This window comes from Miscanthus floridulus, chromosome 4, assembly GCF_019320115.1.
Source record: "Miscanthus floridulus cultivar M001 chromosome 4, ASM1932011v1, whole genome shotgun sequence".
In the NCBI taxonomy this organism is placed as follows: Eukaryota; Viridiplantae; Streptophyta; class Magnoliopsida; order Poales; family Poaceae; genus Miscanthus; species Miscanthus floridulus.
Window position 1 is genome coordinate 60,839,337 of NC_089583.1, and position 18,835 is coordinate 60,858,171.

The 18,835-nt window shown below is 40.1% G+C and overlaps 1 non-coding gene across 1 annotated transcript; it reads right to left on the reverse strand.

Moving 5' to 3' along the window:
• Window positions 1-1,037: 1,037 nt before the first annotated feature.
• On the reverse strand, window positions 1,038-1,146 carry LOC136553010 (small nucleolar RNA R71). The gene has a single exon (XR_010782918.1). It is a non-coding gene; the product is annotated as a small nucleolar RNA R71 (small nucleolar RNA).
• Between the last annotated feature and the right edge of the window lie 17,689 nt (window positions 1,147-18,835).

Here is an 18,835-nt window from a genome sequence, read left to right on the forward strand (position 1 = left end):
ATTAGTAGTCTTTCGTCAGTGCTGGTTCCACCATCTAGTTAGGGTGCTTTGATCTCATTTCATCGTAGCTCGGATGGAAGTAGTAAGCCTATAGATTAAGCGTGGTGCTTAGGCTATAGATTACTTGTGGATACGGCTAGGCCTCCGAATAGATTATGGTAGGTGGCAAGTGGTGATAGCCTTGTCCATCCTCTGTATTCCACCACTATAGGTCTAGTTATTAAATTATAGGGCTCGTGGCAAACCTTGTCTATTTAACTCTCCTAGTTGGTAGGCGTGCTATGCGCCGAAGTACTATCGCATTTCTCCTAGTCATTTGTTTACCCTTAGTTACTAGAAAGATATATCGCCCACTTTCTAACCTAGCTATCTCTGGTTAGCTTGTAGTTAGTAGTTAGTTTAGGTAGTTCACACTCATCCTTCACTATCATTCACCTACCTAGGATCAACCTCAGCCTTGTCTTAGCATATCCTAGTACTATATAATTTCTAGCTTTCCACCTTCCTATGGGGAAAAATATAAATTTGACACTCGGTACTCACCGAGCGAAGTGCTACGTGATAGTTCTGTGGGCTTGTGGAATCCTCCAATAGTCATTAAGAAATATAAACAAGCATTTCTGGCACTGTTGCTAAGGAAGACAACTGGCCTCGGATTTATATTACTAGATTCACTAGCTAGGTTTTTAGTTATCCTAAGTAGTTTATCCTTTTTTCTCATATCCTATCACTACCCTACATGATCAATGGGGATGCTAACTTTGAGCTTAAGCTAGTGTTAATTATGATGGTTCAAGCTCATCCATTTTGTGGGAAAGCCCACGAGGATGCAAATGCTCACCTCCAACACTTCTTGGAGATTTGTAGCACATTCACCATTAAGGGAGTGAGCCAAGAGGCTATACGTCTTCGCCTTTTCCCCTTCTCTTTGTTAGGAAAGGCTAAGCAATGGTTTTACTAGAACCGCAATGCTATAGATACCTCGGACAAGTGTTCCAACACTTGCCTAGTTAAGTTTTTCCCCATGGGGAAAACTAATACTCTACGCAATAAAATCTCTAGTTTTCAACAACTAGCAGATGAATCGATTCTTGAGGCTTGGGAATGAATGCAAGAGTATGTCTTTGCATGCCCACACCATGGCATGGAATACTGGCTTTTGATCTAGAACTTCTACCATGGATTAGTGTCGTTAGGTAGGAGCCATTTAGATGCTGCTACTGGTGGTGCATTCTTTTCGCTAAGTGTTGCAGATGCAAAGACACTAATCAAGAAGATGGTCTCCAACCAAGGATGGAGCGATGATCGACTCCAACCCTGTAAATGAGGTATGCATTCAATTAAAGAAATTGACATGCTTGCAGCTAAGATGGATCTACTCGCGAAGCAAGTGGAACATTATGAGAAGGTGAGTGCCCAAGAGACACTCAAAGCCATGGATTCCCACATGACTTGTGAAGTCTATGGAGATGTTGGACATTCAGGCAATTCCTATCCTAAAACCCAAGGGGACCTCAATTTCGTCAACACCGACAACAGGTTCTGTCCACAACATGAAGGCTAGAATCAGCGTTCGAACAATCAGGAGGTAACAATTATTACTATTCTTCTCATTTGAATAATCAAGGTAATAATAGTTATGCTTTCTTGAAAGATCTTGTTTATGGTCAAAGTAGAATGACTGATAGTATAAATACAAAGTTGCATGCTCATGACAAGATGTTGGAAAATATAAATGCTAAATTGGATGAATTTTCTTCTGTCTTAAAGAATCAACTTAGTTTCAATAAGATGATAGAAACCCAATTAGCTCAAATTGCTACTGCTATCCTATCCTATGAAAAAGGTAGAATTCCTAGCAAACCTGAGTGAAAATGGAGATAGCCAACCTTGTTACTGTAAAGTATGGCTATGCTTAAAATTCTTAGGGGTTCTTATTTATTAGATTCCCCATTTACCATTAAGAAGGGTGATCTAGGTACTCCTGAGATTACCTTCTCCATTGGAACTCATACCTTCCATAATGCTCTATGTGATCTAGGCCCTAGTGTTAGCATAATGTCTAAGGCAACTTATGATAAATTGTTCTACACTACCTTAGCGCCAACCTCAGTTTACTTACGGCTAGCCGACCAATCTACCTGTTATCTCGAGGGAGTAGCCACTGATTTACTAGTTAAAGTTAGGAGTGCTTATGTTCCTATAGATTTTATGATCTTAGACATGGGTAATGATGAGGATACACCTTTAATCCTTGGTCATCCTTTCCTTAATACTGCAAATGCTTGCATATATGTGGCTTCTGGGCAAATCCAATTCCACTTTGCTAGAAGAAAAGAAATATTTGCTTTTGCCTCTGGACATCCCCTCTTTTATGAGAAACAAGAAAAGAAGAAGTATCCAAAGAGAATAAAGATGAAGAAACCAAAGCCAATTAAAGAGCCTGAAAAACTTGTCAAGAAGAAGAAGAATAGAAAGAGATGGTGTAAAAAGTAAGATCCATCCTCAAACTCGTCATCCCCTGAACCTGACAAGGCATCCGAGGTGGAACAAGAGGAAACACCTCCACCCAAGGACGAATGACCTTGAGCCCGACAAAAAGGTAAGTTTTCTATTCCTTACATTTATTTACCGCATTTCGTTAGTTGCATTTCATTTCCAATAGAGTTGCTTTACATTACATGATAGGTTAGTTGCATTTAGCTACTCCTTGTTAATAATAAAGTCTGTAGTAGCTAATGCCTGATAGGATAGATATGCATTTAAAGCAACATATGAAAAAATATTTAATAATAATGAATAAAATTTAGTAGCATCCCTGCTGGATAAGTTATCTAGTAGTTATAGGTTTAGTTAGTTATTTATGCATTCTAGTAGTATTAGTTAGTCAATAAAGAAAAGAATCAAAAGAGCTGCTAGAAGACATTCCAACCTATGCAAAAGGCAAGCTTGGGGGAGACATCTCTCCCCGCTCAGGTATGAAAATCTTAAACCCTCTCTTTACATTCATGTTTTCTTTAAATTTCAACATCCATGATCATAAAATGTAGAGAGGAGTGCCTTTAAATTATTTTGAGAGAAACTCTGCTCTAATAAAATGATGATAAATTATTTGGAGATGATGAATAGTTGCTCTATGATACTTTGCAAAAGCTTGTGATATAACCTTATACTTCTTAAGTTTTGAGCATGATAAACTTAGAGTTCATCTTAAGTTGAATACTTTCATGGGTTGCAAATGCTAGAACCAAGAATAGGCTTTTGTGAGATATGTTGTATGCCATGATTAGAGTAAATCTTTGAACCTATATGAGGAATTGTAAAGACAACCTGGAGTTTTGTTGTGCAAAATGCTAAACTCTCTTGCTAGAAGTTCTTCAATGGTGATAAATTCCTACCATAGCCAAATAAATATCCACTCATAAATGATAAAGTCACTATAAAAGCTGCCTATTTGTTTTGAGTTTTTTCAAGCCTTGTTGATATGAGTAGAGAAACTTTTCATGCTTTTTGATCAAGATCACGTACACCCACATATTTATGCTATTCCTACATTAGGGATATGCATCCACATATTCATTCCATTTATTATTGGTCTATGAGAATTAAAGTTACCTCTCTATGCTGTCTTACATCAAAAGTGAGGCATGGGCTACAGATTTTTTTTGATAGAGAATAAAAGAGCAAAAAGCTCTAGTATTCAAAGAGAGAGAGAGAGAGAGAGAGAGAGAGAGAGAGAGAGAGAGAGAGAGAGAAAGAGGCATGGGGAGCTTGTTGACGGTCACTAAAACCCATTTTGACCATCAACATTCCACCCAAAAGCATGGAAAAGTGAGGTAAATCATCATCACATGTGAAGAATTTTGTTTATAGTTCACCTTGTTCCACTTGTGCTTGTAGAAATATTTGTATGAAGGAAATATGGCAAAGTTTGGCAAAAAAGATGACAAATATGGACATATGGAGCAAGTGGACGTGGGAGGAGGCCTTGGGCCCACTTGGGCCTACCGCCCGGCCCCCCAAGTGGCCCTACCATGTCATCAATCCATGGGAGCTGCTCCTAAGCCAATCACAAGCTTCCATTCAAGGCGGTTTGATCAATTAACAAGATTTGTTTATGGTGGATTCATGGGCCCATTGTCATAGACTTGAGAGGCTTCCACCGCCTTACCAACCGATGTACCTGCCAAATTTCGACATGTGCTAAATTTTAGAACTGACTTCAAGGAGCAGCCACGGTGCTACAATGCAGAGGCAGTGCATCCAAGGGCCGCTCGGTGCCCCCCTTGCATTGCTCGGTGCCCTAGGTGCTCCACCGACCTTGCCACTACCTACAAATACCCCTCCCCATCACTATACACTATAAATAGTGGGTGTGGAGCTTAGTGGAGAAGTGCCCCATTCATTTCCAAGCTCTCCAAGCTTCTCTTAGCTTTCTAGGTTAGTATTAGCTATAGAGTAGTAGTCTAGTAGTGGAGTAGAGCAAGAGCGGAGCTTCTCTGAGTCTGGTATAACTCCTTTGTAATTCTTTCATTTCTGCATTACTTTATTCCGTATTTATTTCAGTACTTTATTCTAGTATTGTTTGCTTTACTTTAAGTACTTAGTCATTAGTGTTCATCATTAGTGAGCTTAGGTGCTTGTTGTTTAGCATTAGTAGCATAGGTTATCTTGTCATTAGTAGTCTTTTGTTAGTACCAGTTCCACCATCTGGTCAGGGTACTTTGATCTCATTTCCTCGAAGCTTGGATCGAAGTAGTAAGCCTGTAGATTAAGTATGGTGCTTAGGCTATAGATTACCTGTGGATACGGCTAGGCCTCCAGATAGATTGTGGTAGGTGGCAAGTGGTGATAGCCTTGTCCATCCTTTGTATTCTACCATTATAGGCCTAGTTATTAAATTATAGGGCTCGTGGCAGACCTTATCTATTTAACTCTCCTAGTTTGTAGGCAGGCTGTGCCCCGAAGTACTATCGTATTTCTCCTAATCATTTGTTTACCCTTAGTTACTAGAAAGATATATCGCTCGCTCTCCCACCTAGCTATCTCTAGTTAGCTTGTATTTAGTAGTTAGTTTAGGTAGTCCACACTCATCCTTCACTATCGTTCACCTACCTAGGATCAACCTTAGCCTTGTCTTAGCAAATCCTAGTCCTATAAAATTCTAGCCTTCCACCTTCATGTGGGAAAAAATATAAATTCAACACTCAGTACTCACCGAGCAAAGTGATACGCAATAGTTCTATGCGCTTGTAGAATGCTTCAATAGTCATTAAGAAATATCAATAGGATACACCCTATATTCTAGGCCATGTGGTAGATCACAGATGTGACACTCCTATTGAGTCCTTTATAGTCCACTCCCTGAATATGGGACATGTAGGATCTAGTTACAAAGGAAGATAAGCTCTATTCTTAATCTTCCTTAGTAATATGCCTTATGTGTAGATTTGAAGTTGATCTTAACCATGATTACTAAGTGTAATTGCACTAATCAACATATGCTTTGACTTATAATTAAGAATGACTTAGGAATTATTCCTCTAATATTCTACTTAGGCATGCTAATACCATAGAAAGGAGTACTCTGAGTGATCAATGATTAGTTATTACTTACCATTCATATACATTTATCTCTTTACTTACCTCTGTTGTGAGTAGAAGTTTGGTTACTATTTATTTCTCCATCATGTGTATAAGTTATCAATATATTCCAACCGTCCGTCCTTCCCTATGGTAAAAATACAAATAACGGTACCTGGAATACTCCCGGGTGAAGTGCTACAATGGTATAATTATCTGTGCGCTTGCATATCCTTTTCCTTTCAATTATATATATATTCTATCTAGTCACATGAAATACTAAAGTACTTCTTAGTGTCATTCTTGAGGTGGCACTAGGTAGTACCAATAAGCATTTCTAGCACCATCGCTAGAGATGACAACTTAGTAAAAGTGATGCGAAGAAATATCATTAGGTTATTACTTAACAAGTGACAAGTTAATAAATACCAACAACATGGTAAAAATGCTGGGCAAGCAACATGGATTCAAATGAATTTCAATTCATATCTTTATGAAAGGGTTGTCATCAATTACCAGAAAAGGGGAGATTGAAAGCTCTATTTGGTTTTGGTGAATTGATGAAACCCCATGTGCTAACCCCTGCTCTAAGTGATCATGAGATAGGTTAGTACACATTCCAAGTGGTGGAGAAAATGGATGAAGATCATCAAGATGGTGTGATGGCCATGGTGATCAAGTGCTCAGGCTTGGAAAAGAAGAAAAAGAAAAACAAAATGGGCTTAAGGAAAAGGTGATAACCATAGGGCCATTTTGTTTTGGTGATCAAGACACCTAGTGGTGTGATCACATTTAGGATAGATAGTCATACTATTAAGAGGGGTGAAACTCATTGAGAAATATGGTTATCAAAGTGCCACTAGATGTTCTAACTCATTGCATATGCATTTAGATTCTAGTAAGTGCTAACACCCTTGGGAATTGGCTTAGATTGTTGCTAACTCCTGTACACAAGTGTTGGAATACTTGGAGTTGGTATACATGCACAAGGGTGAAGTGATCACGCTTGAATAGAGTGGAGACAAGGGCATCGGACCCTGGCCAGGGAGAGTCCAATGGCTAACCCTAGCTGAGTGGCGCACGAACGACGACATCAGATTGAGCGCACTGTTCATTTAGTGCCACGCAAAGGAGTGCGCGAGGATGCAACGCGTGGCAGCGTTGGACCCTGAGCTACATCCGACGTTGAGCATCAGACTGGCGTCCGATGGTTTTGAGTGTTTCTAGACTGAGCATCGGACCCTCCCTATTTAGCGTTTGATGGTGAGTCCAATGGTCAATTTTATTTGTTTTGGACACATGGCAACATGTGGTCGCCTATGACCGGCTTCGGACCCTGGCGTCGGATGGTCTGATGCCTCGTATCTGCGGGTTCAATGGTCACTAGCTCTTAGGAGTGTCTATTTAAGTGGAAGGGCTAGCCATGGGTGCCCTCTCTTGCCACTTTGACATACTTTTCATCCCTTAGAGCTGAGCTACTCCTCTCCATCCACTCCTACTTGATTGATTCATCATTTGGTGAGATTGGAGAGCATCCAAGTGCATTGCTTTGAGTGATTTCATCTAGAGAAACTTGGTGATTGTGTTTTGTTGTGGATTTTGCTTGTTACTCTTCATGGTTGCTGCCACCTAGATAGCTTGGTGCAGCGAGGATCATCGAGCAGAGGAGGCTAATAGGTAGGGCTCGTGCCACTACCATGGGGGGCTGGCTAGCCCCACTATCAAGCCAGTCAGCCTATTGGTCCCACCTATCAGCCTCTCCTCGCTACATCGATTCTCTACTGCCTCTAGGATCATATCTACGCCGTTCTTTTAAGTTGGTTTGATCTAAGGGTCTAGAATGCTTGAGGGCCCCTATATATAACTACCTGTACCCCCCTCTCTAGGAGAGCCATGCATTTGATCTTGAGAGCCTAAAGTTCAGAAACCCTAATCCATATTTCCACTAGGACCAGAGCTAGCAATCAAGAGAAGATTAGTTCTCAATAGGATCTAGTCTTGTATTAGAGATAGAGAGATAGTGTGAGGGAAGAGTTTGTAGGAAGTGCTGGCCTGTTGGTGCTCTCTCTATGGCTTATACCCTGGCGGAATCAAGTTCTTCTTGAGCTTGCTTTTGAGATTCTCTAGTAATCAACTTCTAATTCAAGTAAGCATCTTGTTCATATTTTCTTTAGGTTTGTGACTCTATTTTGAGTACTTTAATCCTTGTAGCTCTTGGGTTAAAGTAGTATTCATAGTATAAGCATGGTGCTTAAACTCGGTTACTCATGGATGTACTCTACTTTTCGAATCAGTGGTAGCTCACGAGGGTGACTCTTATAGCCTCATTGAATCTTTTGTAGTCCACCTCCCTTTTGTAGACCTAATATGACCTTGTTACTATAGGAAACATACTCTACATATGTTTTCTTTAGTAATGTCCCTAGAATTGAACAATAGAAGACATAGCTTATGGAAGTTAGAACTAGACGACCTTTGTGATCTCCTTTATACTCCTATTATCAAAGCCTTGTTGCGAAGTTGGGTTAAGTTAGATTTAGTTATTCTCACACATGGTTCCTTGAGATCGATATAAAACTAGGATACTCCTGATGAAGTGCTACATCAGTATAATATCCATGCGCTTGTAGATTATTCTATGTGCATTTATATATACCAATAATCATTTCTGGCCCCTGTTGCTGGAGAAACGGTTGCTGAGTTAATTTCGAACCTAGCTTAACCTTGTATCATTATTCTTTTATCTTTTATTCTTTTCTTTTTACCATGGATCTAGCATGCACCCCTATCCATCAATACGCTGCACCTACGAGCGCATGCCTAGAGCCACTAGAATGTTCAAAGCCTATCCTAACACCTAGCTATGAGCTACACCTGTGTTTAATCAACATGGTTCAGGATCAATCCTTTTCATGCAAAGATCATGAACATCCTTATTCCCACCTAAATGAGTTTGAGCAAACCTGTGCATGCTTACGCATTGTGGGCATGTCAGACAAATCCTTAGGATGGAAGCTTTTTCCTTTCTCTTTGATGGGAAAAGCCAAACGTTGGTACAAGTTCACCATAGGGAGTAGACAAGGTGATTAGGAAGCCTTATGTTCTAGCTTTTGCTTGCATTTCTTTCCCATCTCTAGAGTAGTCAACCTTCATTTAGAGGTTCTAAATTTTAAACAAGAAGAAAAAGAATCTCTAGGCATGGCATGAGATCATTTTAATGCTATTATTAATACTGGCCCTGACCTTGCCATTCAAGACCCCATTCTTCTTCAACACTTTTATATGGGTCTTGATAGGAAAACCTCAAAGCATCTTGATATGGACTCAGGAGGCTCGTTCTTGCATGTCTTCAATAATTTGGGGAGAAGCATCCTTACTAAAATTTTAGAGAACACCCCTGAAAAAGTAGAAAAGAAGCCACTAGAGGAGGAACCCTAGATAGTTGAATCAGAATCATTGCCTAACCCATCACTAACTTCAGCTATCCTAAATCCCAAACCACCAGAAGGAGGAAACTCCAATTTTGGATTTCATGCTTGAATTTGAGGATGAACTTTTTGATGAATATGGAGATACCTTGAATTACCATACAATGAGGAGACCCCAAAAGCCTAGAAAATCATCATCTCATGAAGAAATCATAGACCCTTGTGAGGAAGCTTTCCTTAAAAAGACTACGAAAGAGCTAGTGTCCATTATAAGCAATGAGTGGTTAGAAGAATCAGAGCTTTCCTCTGATGTGATTCATCTAGATTCACCATCTATATCCATTCACTGCCAAATTAACAAAGATCCTTTTGGTGCTCTTTATAATCCAGTTGTGGATGTTAATACCATGTTTGCATCTTTTGCTCATGATTTATTAAAAGATATGCCATTAACCCCAACAACAAAGTTATTGAAAAGTCTCATGGCACATTCTCCCAAGTTTGGGAATTCTATGTGTGCTCCTTATCTAGGTACAAGGAACCATGGTGTCACACCTGATTTTAAGGATAAAATGGGATGCAAAATCTTATGTGCACCCAAAGATCAGTTACACACATAAGCCAACAAATTATGAATAATATCATCACAGGTGTTTATTACATCATGAATAAGACAAAGCCTTCACATAAATGTAGCGATGATATAAAGAAAAGATCTCTCACGAAAGCTCCATATCACAGGGACATCAACTAGTTGACCCCAAGTCTAGTAATCCTTAGGGAAATCATCATTACCATAGTTATTTGTTACCCATCTGGGATTTTTATCCAAATAATGAAAATAAACAAGTGTAAGTACATGTCATACTCAACAAGTGTAACATGGGGTTCATGAGGCTTAAAAGGATGGACATAGGTTTAATAGCATTCAGCTTTTAGTTGAAACAATTATAGCTTAAGAGTAGCAACAAATAGTTTCAATTCCCAATGCAAAACACATGATCAATGTAAACATGAATAATGAATAGCATAAATAGATAATTCTTAGTGTTCATCTATTCCATAAGGGTTCCAAGGCCGCTCGTGACCATGAGCACGGCTGATATACTAGTTTTACAGTCTACAGAGGTTGTACACTTTCACTATGAGTCGTGATACCCATATGCCTGGGTTTGCAACTCCCAAAACACTTCCAAGGTGAGTTGGCAGGGGTCACTATGAAGCCTTTCAAATGTTCATCTAACAAGTTAGGGCCGCTAGGTTTCTGTGGCCTATGAATGTTGGGCTCCCCTTCCGACAGGCACAATGACGCACAGCTTATACACTGAAGGACAGAGACCGCACTATATCCAATTAGGAACACCCCCTCTTGCACCATAAAGGTAACCTCTAACAAGCTAGAAAAGGTCCTCATACTAACCTAAAGCTAGAGCCATGTAGCCCTCATAGTTGTACTATAAGTCCTGGATGATCACTTACAAATAAGTTCTTAGGGAGAGGAATCTGAAGCATTTAGAAAGTAGCTAAACACTCCAACCCCCTATTTCCAAGTTGGTAAAAAGTCATATTTTAATGTTTATTGCATATACCATTAGTCAAATTACAAGATCATGCTTTAATTGAGCACTAGCAAAGCTACCCAATGCATATCCCATAGGTGACAAGGTATAAGTTCAATTCTAGGGAATCCCTATCAAGGTGACACATGCAACATGAATTTAATGTATGAAAGTGAATAGGAAACAAGGATGATCCCATGCTATACCTGCATTAGGCAAAGTACTCCTGCTGGTCCTACACATCAAAGTAGTACCCTTGATCTCCCACGAATTGCTCACCGTCTATACTCAATAATCACAACTACATACAAGCATCCAGGAGCAATCATGCATAGCAAACAAAAGCTATATATTAGAAAAGTACACCAACAACATAAAATCAAGATGAAAAGTTTGGAAAACAAATCTACGTCTCGCTACGAACACACAGACATGAAGATCACAAAAATTGGAACTAAAATGAAGAAGTTATGAATTAAATAAGATTTCCTTTTGTAAAATAATAGATTAAATCTAACCTCAAATTTTAAAAGTTGAAATTTTGCTTAACAGTAGTATAAACATGTAGATTACTTAATGACAAACCTAACACAAGTTGAACGGATCAAATCAAAGTTAAAACAGAGATTTTATGGCTAAAACAAATCTAGTGGCAAAACTGTAAATAGCTAAAAACGTATTTTAGATCTAACCGAACCAAAGTACGCTTTCAAAAGAAGAAAATGAAATCTAGAAAGGCACTTTGGACTATGGGTTAAGACTCAGATAATTATAAGGGGGGTTTTTACAAAACTTGCAGCGAAGGGGTATCCTTCGATATAGGCTGCTAGATTAGATTTGGATGGCCGGGATTCAATCGGGCGGGTGCAAGGCGACGGTGGTCGGCCGGACAGGACGGGCAAAGCAGCGCCATGGCCGGAATAGCTAAGAGCCCATTGGAGATGATGGTTAAGAGCCTACGATGCATGGTTTTCTGAACAGAGAAGTCTAGGAGAGAGGAGAGGGTGGGGAACTCACCAAATCCGAAAGAAACTAGTGGGAAGTGACAAAGGGTGAGCGGTGCTCGGTGAAACGGTGATGGCTCTCCAAGCTCGTGGCAGTGCTAGGGTTGGCTGCCTTGGGCTCAAGCAAGGGCAGTGCTTGCTCTAGGGTTTGGATTAGGAGGCAGCGCAGGCTTAGCCCACTATTTATGAGGCGGGGCGGCTTGGGCGTCACGGCAACCGACGGCGGCGTAACGAAGCCGAACATGGTGGCCGGTAGAGTCTGGCTTGGACTCGATCCGAAGGAAGAAGACAGCTACTAGGTGGGCCAACATGGTCAATGAGAGGGAGGAGAGGAGAACACACGGTGCATCTGGCTAGGCTGGGGCACACGCTGCTGGGCCGTGCGGAGCGGGCGCTAGAGATGGACCAGCGTGGGGAAGCAAGGCCACGTGGGAAGCGGGCTACGTGGGACAGGAATGGGATGTGAGTGGGAGATGGGAGGCAGACCGACTGGGCCGAAAGCAGGGAAAGGAGAAAGGATGGAGGGAAATTCATTTATCTTTTTCTAATTTTTCTAAAGAAAATCTCAAAATGCAAATTCAAAAGAATTTGAAGTTTGATTTCAAATCACACCACTCCAAAATTATTATGCAACAGCATGAATGCACACACATGATTGTGACCTTATATTTGATTTTATTTTTAATAAAATTTTTATTTTCCTAAATTCAAATGCTCATAAAAAGCATAATTAATCATTTTCTTCTATTTTAAAATTATGCAAATTTTAGGGTGTTACAATTCTACCCCCTTAAAATGAATCTCATCCTAGAGATTCGAATGATGCTTACTCAAATAACTGCAGGTATGTTGTCCTCAAATCCTCTTCTCTTTCTCAAGTAGCCTCATCTTCTATATACCAATTTCACTGAACCTTACACATCTTTATAACTCGGCTCCTTGTAACTCTCTCTACCGTCTCCAAAATCCTTAATAGAAACTCCTCATAAGTGAGATCTTCCTTAACTATAAGCTCTTCTAACTGTATTTGCTCCTCTGGTACATGCAAACACTTCTTCAACTAGGACATATGAAACACATCATGTACACCTGACAAACTCTCAGGCAATTCCAACTGATAAGCTACTTCACCACATCTCTCTAAAATCTTGAAAGGCCCAATATACCTTGGTGCTAACTTTCCTTTCATGTTAAACCTTCTCACACTTCTCATAGATGACACATTCAAGTAAACATAATCCCCTACTTCAAAAACCAATTCTCTTCTCCTACAGTCGGCATAACTCTTTTGTTGAGACTGAGCCACTCTCAAATTATCTCTAATCATCCTTACTTGCTCTTCTACGCCTCTTAAAACATCTGGTCCAAACACCTGACTTTCTCCCATTTGATTCCAAAACAATAGGGTTCTACACTTTCTTCCATACAAAGCTTCGAAAGGTGCTATATTGAGACTCTTCTGATAACTGTTGTTATATGAGAACTCTGCATAAGGCAGACTCTTGTCCCAACTTGTAATGTACTACAATGCACAAGCTCTCATCATGTCCTCTAATATCTAATTAATCCTCTCAGTGTGCCCATTTGTCTGAGGATGATATGTTGTACTAAAATTCAACTTTGTTCCCAATGAACTATGTACTTGCTGCCAAAAATGAGATGTAAATTGAGTACCTCGGTCAGACACAATTTTCTTTGGAACTCCATGTAGACACACTATTCTTTCCATATATAATTGGGTTAACCTTGGTCCATTATAAGTAGTCTTGACTGGTATAAAGTGAGCAACTTTAGTTAACCGATCCATTATTACCTAGATTGAATCATAACCTCTCTGAGTGCATGGTAACCCAACAATAAAATCCATACCAACTTCTTCCCACTTCCACTTAGGTATCTTCATTGGTTGTAGCGATCCTGCAAGTCTTTGATGTTCAGCTTTGACTCTCTGACATGTATCACATAAAGCAACATATTCAACAACATCTCTCTTCAATCCGTACCACCAATACTTCTCTTTCAAATCTAAATACATCTTGGTACTTCTAGAGTGAATAGAGTAAGCAGACTCATGTGCCTCACAAAGAATTGCCTCTCATATAGCCTTATCCTTAGGCACACATAGTCTTTTCCCAAACCACAGAGTTCCATTATCATCCATACGAAAACCTAGTGCCTTACTAATGACTATGTTTTCTACTATCTCTTTCAACTTCACATCCTATAACTGGCCCTTATGTATTTCTTGCTCTAGTTTAGGCTCCAACACCAACTCCACTGCATTGGTGACAAAGCCCAAATTTAGTCGCTCGAATTCAACACACAACACACTTGACATTGGTATCACTGGCACCTCATTGGTATAACTCTTCATGCTAAGAGCATCAGCAACAACATTTGCCTTTCCAGGATGATAGTGTACGTCTAGATCATAATCTTTGATCAACTCCAACCATCGATGTTGTCTCATATTCAGATCTGTCTGAGTGAAAATGTACTTCAAACTCTTGTGATCAGTATAGATGTCACTCTTGTGTCCAATGAGATAGTGCTTCCAAATCTTTAGATCATGAACCATTGCTGCTAACTCCAAATCTTGAGTGGGATAATTTAACTCATGCTTTTCCCAACTGTCAAGGTGCATAAGCCACTACTCTACCATCTTGCATAAGAACACATCCGAGACCTTGATGAGATGCATCACAATAGATCAAAAAGCTCTTGTTCAAATCTGGTAAAACCAACACTGGAGCGGTAGTCAACTTTTTCTTCAACTCTTCAAAGTTAGCCTGGCACTTCTCAGACCACACAAACTTGGCATTTTTCTCCAACAAAGCTGTCATAGGCTTGGCAAGTTTAGAAAAACCTTCTATGAACCTTCTATAGTATCTAGCTAATCCTAAGAAACTTCAAATCTCTCCCACATCGGTTGGTGGTTTCCAATTCAATATATCTTTCACCTTGCTTGGATCTACTGCTATTCCACCATTAGAGACAACATGGCCTAGGAAAGAAACTTCCTTCAACCAGAATTCATACTTGCTTTGCTTAGCATACAATTTGTGTTCCCTAAGCTTCTTCAAGACCAACCTAAGATGTTCAGCACGCTTTTCTTTTGTTTTGGAGAATACCAATATATCATCAATGAATACCACCACAAACTTATCCAAAAACTCCATGAACACCTTATTCATCAAGTACATAAAGTATGTAGGTGCATTGGTTAAACCAAAGGACATAACTATGTACTCGCACAAACCATACCTCATAGTAAAAGCTATCTTGGGTATGTCAGTTGCATGAATCTTCAGCTGATGATAGCCAGAACGACGATCAATCTTAGAGAAAACACAAGCACCTCTCAACTGATCAAACAAATCATCAATTCTAGGCAACAGATACTTGTTCTTGATAGTAACCTCATTGAGTGACCGATAATCAACACACATCCTCTGAGTACCATCCTTCTTGTCAACAAATATAACTGGTGCTCCCCAAGGTGATGAACTAGGACGAATAAAACCTTTCTCTTGTAACTCCTTTATTTGTTTCTTAAGTTCCACTAGTTCATTAACCCCCATTCTATATGGACACTTAGCTATAGGTGCACTTCTAGGTAATAATTAAATAATAAACTCAATGTCATGGTCAAGCGGCATACCTGGCAAGTCATCAGGGAACACTTCTGGAAACTCATCTACCATTGGGTCCTCCTTGTTGACGTTATCATCAAGCTAGTTCACTATAGCTGTTGGCAGTGCTCGTACTACCACATCGACACTAATTCTTTCCCCATTCGATGTGGTCACAACAGCTACCTTCTCTTGACACTGAATGACTGCTTGTTGTTGCTTCATCTAGTCTATACCTAGAATCACATCAATACTAGATGTTCTCAACACAATGGGGCTCACTTTGAACTCTACCCCCTTAAGGATAGACTAGTCAGAAGACACTGATAAGAAGCTTGCATACTACCCCCTGGTGAGCTTACTAATATAGGATCTTTCATGGCACATAAGGGTATGTTATGGTTTCTAACAAATGCTTGTGATATGAATGAATGCGAAACTCCAGAATTGAAAAGAACCATGGCGGGAGTTGAGTTAATATCAATCGTACCGAGCATGACTTCTTGTTCCACAAGTGCCATCTCTATAGACACATGATTCACCTTCCCATAATGTGATGGCTTCTGGTTGTTATTCTACCTCTGGGGGTTTGCTGGTTGGGCTTCTCTAGGCAGTTATAAGACAGGTGACCTTCTTTACCACAACAAAAACACTTGCTGGGAGTGCTAGGGGCACTAGTCTTCATAGGTGTATTGTTAGGCGCTCCCTATCGTGGTGTCTGTTGACCACTCTGCTGCTGAGGACGTCGATTGCCATTCTGCTACTGGTTCGGGTTACGCTAAGGGTATTAACCATGATTCCACTGATTAGGTGGTCCCTAGAACCTCTGCTAGAAGCCTTGCTAAGGGTTGGTGCGTGGACGAGTATTACTCCTAGAAGCCTATCCCTGAAGCCTCCTCTTCTTGGCCTCCATCTCCTTTCGCTTATTATCAATAACAATGGCGTGATTCACCAGCGTCTAAAAGTTGAGATATGTATTGGACATAAGTTGGAGCTGCAAACCATCATACAGACCCTTGAGAAAGCGGCGTTGCTTATCAACATCATTAGCCACCTCATTCGGAGCATAATGTGACAACTGAGCAAACTTGTCATGATACTCAGCAACGGACATGGATCCCTACTTTAGAGCTCTAAACTCCTCCTGCTTGAGCTCTATCAATCCTTCAGGTATGTGGTAGGACCTAAAATTCTCTCTAAACTCCTACCAGGTAATAGGAGGAGCATTGGCTGGATGTCCATACTAAAATGACTCCCACAAGTCTTGAGCTTCTCCCTGCAGTTGTCCTGAAGCGTACAATACCTTCTGTTGATCATCGCACTATGTGATGTTGAGCTATTTTTCTACTGCATGAAGCCAATCATCTGCTTCCAGTGGATTAGTGGCATGAGAAAACACTAGGGGATGGCCCTTCAAGAATTCACCATGCTTATCACACGGTTCTCCACTAACTGGATGGTTCTGCTAATTCTGCACAAACACTTGCATGAGCTATGTCTACACTGCTAGAAGTTGCTCAATTGTCAGTGGCAGTGGTGGTGGTGGATGTGGGGGAACACCTCCATGACCTCAGTCTCTTCCTCTTCTAGACATCCGCCATCCGACACAAATATTCAAATTTTAGAGATTTCCATGTTAGAATACATTCTGAAAATTTTCTGGACGAGTTCCAACATCAGCATCTCGGTAAAACAGACATATATTGAGTTTCATATATCCAAAAGAGGCATACTTTATATGATTGAAAATATTAAGAAATTATCTACAACTTTTATTGAAACCACATTCCTAGATTCTGTTGTTAGGTTACTCAAAAATAGGATACAACTAAAACTGTTCCCAGATTCCAGACTGCACAAAAACTTTATCTTGAAACAACGATATCTCACAAACTAGATTAGATATAGGTGTGATTCAAAAGTCATTGGAGAGATACTTAATTCTAGTTATTCCCATAAAAATTTCATAATTTTTGGTCAAGTAGATTTTAATTGGCATCGAGATAAAGGTAGACTGCTCCGAAAAATAGATTCCGAGAGAACAAGATATACCAAACCCAACTATTTATTTATTGACTAAAACTTTAATATCCTTAACTATGGAACTTGTGGACATGCCCACAAAGTTTCAGCACACATTACAAAAATCTAACTCACACATAAACATAATAACAAATTAACTAGGCACACCAATGTTCACACCGCACTAATAAACTTGACTAGACTCAACTTGACTCGTTCTACTATCATTTTATTACATAAAAGGGACTCCAACATCTATGGGTGAGGTTTATGGGGAAGCTCCTCATACATCTTTGGTAGGTTGAGGTACACCCTTTGCTCATCTATCACCTGTTGGTGCCTCTTAATGGTTTTCTATTGTGCCTTCAACTGATCCTCCAGTCAGTGAATCTTTGCTACAGACTCATAGCCAAAGTGTACCATCACTTGGGTAGTTGGATCCGTGCCCTAAGGGTCCATCATTGCCCATTCCAATTCCAGGTGCTGGCGAAGGTGGAATCGATATTGGTCATCCTTCATATCCTTGAATCGATGACCACGGAGACCCATGCATGCTACAACAACTGCATCTTCTATGCTATCCTCCATGGTGGCACAGTGAGGCTGATGCGCATAGTTTGAATCTAGCTGATATGCACCCTTTTGTTCGTTCTTGATGGAGATGCACACCCTAGTCTTCCAATAGGTGTCCTCCAGAGGGTGCGTATGTTCATTACAGACGTACTCCACTGCTGCATCCCAATCTCTATTGTAGGTCTGAAGAATTCCCATGAGTTGGTGGTGTGAAATGGAGGATTCACACCCTGGCTTATACCAGACCTTTGTCGTCCATCCTAGGGGAGGGATCGGCTCATCCTCTTCAACGATGTCTTCCTCATCCTCATCGTTGAATAATAAGATGACCTTGACTTCTTCGGGTTCCTCCTATACTGGCTCAGGCGTAGGTACATGTGTTGGCAAATCAAATTCTTGTTCCTAGGGTTCCTCCTCCTCAGGTTCCATGGACAAACCATGAGGCGGGTAGTAACCTCCGGTGTTGATGCAAGCAGTCTTACTAGCACGAGGCATCTATAGAATTATATTTAGTTAGTTAGATTAGAAGCAATAATTTTCATAATAGAGTAAGGCAAAAGAAGCATAAAACTTTAGCAAATAACAAGGGTGAGATAGAAAGCATGAAATGAGTGAAGCAAAAGAAGCTAAAACGACCATTACTAACTAGGCTTGCGTCCTATAGTCAACATAGCTCCAATAAAAATCTATCACACCCGATTTTAATGATAAAATGGGATGCAAAATCTTATGTGCGCCTAGAGATCAGTCACACACATAAGCTGACAAATTATGAATAGTATCATCACAAGTGTTTATTACATCATGAATAAGACAAAGTCTTCACATAAATGTAGCGGTGATATAAAGAAAAGATCTCTCATGAAAGCTCCATATCATAGGGACATCAACTAGTTGACCACAAGTCTAGTAATCCTCAAGGAAATCATCATTACCATAGTCATCGGTTACCCATCCAGGATTTTTATCCAAATAATGAAAATCAACAAGTGTAAGTACATGTCATACTCAACAAGTGTAACATGGGGCTCATG